At 32.5% G+C, this 3300-nt stretch overlaps 1 long non-coding RNA gene across 1 annotated transcript in view; it reads left to right on the top strand.

The window, feature by feature from the left end:
• The first annotated feature begins 48 nt into the window (after window positions 1-48).
• The window catches only part of LOC138866249 (uncharacterized), a 3780-nt gene continuing 528 nt past the window's right edge, over window positions 49-3300 (top strand). Inside the window, exons 1-2 of the long non-coding RNA XR_011399555.1 lie at window positions 49-188; window positions 1045-3300. The exon at window positions 1045-3300 is cut by the window's right edge and continues 528 nt beyond it. This is a non-coding gene — a long non-coding RNA (uncharacterized lncRNA). The remainder of the gene's footprint in view (window positions 189-1044) is intronic.

Raw genomic sequence — 3300 nt, 5'->3', positions numbered from 1 at the left:
CCTGTTGTTGTGTCTGGTGTTGCTTTGTGTTCGCTTTCTCAGAGGACTCTTAGGTAATTAGGTTTCCTTTCCTCTAGCTTTCCTTTGGGTCTGAGGGCTTGTCGTCCTTTCATGGACTGCCTGGTAGGGCATCAGGGAGGTCAGCCCAGCCTTCATCTGAGGTCCAAGAGGCTCCTCATAGGCGCCAGGTGAGGAAAGCACACTCTGCGTTTATATAGCCTGTGGATTAGCAGAGCAAGTGAATGTACTGGACTCTTTTATTAGGCACAGACTTTGCAAGAAGACATGTCAGGCTTGGAGGTATTCAGCTACAAGATCATTAGGACATTATATGCCTAGTAGTTTTAGTATAAGGGACTTCCATGTCTGGTGTTTTTAGAATCTTCTCTGATAATGAATAGTTATCTTGATTTTTTCTTTTTTTCTTTCTCCAGATAGCAGTAACTTTTTCAGGAAAGGTTTTTATAGAGAACTAGTGTTCTTAGATTTTTTTTGCATGTTTTATTTATTTTTTTTTTTTATTTATTTTTTTTTTTTGGCATCTTATGTTTGAATGATAATTTCTAGGCTAAGTTTACATGTGTGTGTGTGTGTGTATTTATATATATATAAATATATATATATATATATATATATATATATATATATATATATATATATATATATATATATATATATATATATATATATATGTATATATATATATATATATATATATATATATATATATATATATATATGTATGTATATGTATATATATACATATACATGTGATATATACACAAATACATAAATATATACATATACATATACATATATACATAAATACATAAATATACATACATACTTGCATACATGATAACACACCCAATTCAACATTTGATATTCTTATTACATTGTTCTCATTTTAATTCCTTTTTTATCTTAATAAGAGTTTAAGTCAAAGTGAATTTGTTTATTAAATTTCGCATTCGGATATATCCTCTAATATTTTGTTTGGTTATTTTATAAGTAGATAATTACTTGAATCCACTTTTCTTTCAGGTCACTCTACCAGCAACCTTCAGGTGGCCCAACAGGAAACTAGCAATCACCGTCGTTGCTGAAGAAATGTGAACACTATGGTGTGGAAGTGTATGTGCAGCTTTTATTCTACTCCATGCATTTTTGTGCATCTTTATAGCCTTTAGCAACCTTATGGCTGTTATCCGTCAGAATCATTAAGTTTGATGTTTGCTCTTCTGTTGTGTTAGTAGCGCATTTTGAATACTCTGTTCGCATCTCTTGTTACACACATACTTTTAGAAAAAATTCACTTGTATTCAGAAGTGTTGTGAAAGTAAGCTCTTCTAGATATTGCGTTCTTCTGAATCTCATAGACCAAGTTAAGTAACTTAGCTTTTGCAGAGAAAGTCCTGTAAGTGTAGCTGAACTTGTGCCGAGACCATCCACTAGTGGTCTATGTAATGTGCCTTCATGAAACTATATTAGCTTTGCAATATTATACTTGTAAACTGATTTTGAGAAATGGTAGGTTTGGTTGTTTCTTGTATTTTTGTATTTATGGAGTGCTATTTTCTTTACTGTTAATCTAAGGATTTGATCATCTGAAAAAAGGTTTCCAAAATAACCACCTTTACATCCTGGAATATGTCAGTGCAGTTGTATTGTGAAAGACTATGTTTGTGTGTGTATTATTTTGAAGTCTTCGTATTTATTTCCATGACAGTAGATTAGAAATATTGATGAAGCAGCAAAAGGAAATCCTTGTCCAATTGGGATAACAACAGATTACTATTGTTATGGTATCTGTAGCTGATGCTTTAAGGATGAGAAATTCTGATGAAAATGTTAACAAAACAAGAAAGGAAAAATCCATTTGTTTAACATTTACGTACTACCCTACTGTTGAGTGGATTTTGAGGTTTGATCCTATTTATATCCCTTTTTATACCTCATCTCCCAATGCATGGTGTGTATTGATTTTGTTATAGTCTTGAAAACAATGAAGAATTGGTGACCCAGTGCAGGTATATGACTATTACACCAAGTCTGCATACACACTAGTAGTTCAGAGTATGTAATATGCTATTAGTGGAAGACAAGCAAAGTATATATATTGTATACCAGGGTATTTGTTTAGTTTGACATATATGGTGTTGTGCCTGGTATTGTTTAGCAGACTGTGAGAATGAGGAAGTCTAGAATACAGCAGATTTGATTTACAATATATATATTTTTACACAAAAGCAAGTCCTTATGTGTAGAAGTCTTAGCACAAGTAATTGTTGATAGGCTATGCAAACATGTGAATTTGGCAGTAGTCACACAAAGCCAGGCTGAATGAAGTACCACACTGTGAGAGAGTATCAGTGGGGCCACAATGCATTTTTGAGACTACTTTGTTCTCATGGAAATTTTGTTTTGTTGCTCCTTTTTTTTTTTCTTTTTTTCTTTTTCTTTTTTTTTCATGTGGTATCGTTGTTTTTTGTAATAGTGATTAAATGTTGTTATTCAAGTATTTAGTTGAATCACTGTCAGCCAAGTCATAACATAAATTGACTCCTCATACATTTTAAATTTCTATGAGGTCTTGTGTGTTAATTTTGTCCCGAGAAACACAGGGAAATTTAACTACAAACTAAAAGTAACATTTTATAGAAACTGAAACTCAACCTCTGAAGATGATCTTGTGTAAATACATCATTGTGAGATTATAATTGTGAGATTAATTATATACAGAATATCTATTGTATGTATTGTAACAGCTTTTAAAGACACACATCTTTTAAAGCTGGTCATTTTAGTGTGGCAGCTAATATATAGGTTGATATATTTATGTTTTCTTACAGTGTAAGCAAGGGTATGAAAATAATTTCATCTCTGTACTCGTAATCATTAAAGCCATCAATGTGCCTGTCTGCATCAGTGTTAACTTTAGTAGCTTTGTGGTTAATCTGACTGGGTGGTGTTTTTTTTCTATCTTTCCTTTTCTCTCTACTTTTCTCTCTATTCTGCTTGTGTGTATCTAAGTCAGAAGCTTTACAGGGAAAGAAGGATCTGTTTTGCAGCCTCCATAAGCAGTGTTCAGTATGTAGATTCTCAAGTAACGTGTTTTTCTCAGGTGTGCCTCCGTAAAGTTGGATGGTTTGCAGTCACATCTGATGTCTTGCCTTCTTTCCCTTGTTGCAAATGAGTATAATTGTCATAAGAAAAGAGGTAACATGGTGTTTATACAAAATAATAAAAAACTAACAAAAAGTACACTTTTGTAAGAGTTCAGAGAAGGTACCTAAATTG

Source organism: Penaeus vannamei, chromosome 24 (assembly GCF_042767895.1).
Source record: "Penaeus vannamei isolate JL-2024 chromosome 24, ASM4276789v1, whole genome shotgun sequence".
Classification (NCBI taxonomy): Eukaryota; Metazoa; Arthropoda; class Malacostraca; order Decapoda; family Penaeidae; genus Penaeus; species Penaeus vannamei.
Note: the sequence above shows the minus strand (reverse complement) of the source record. Positions and strands in the feature narration are given on the sequence as shown.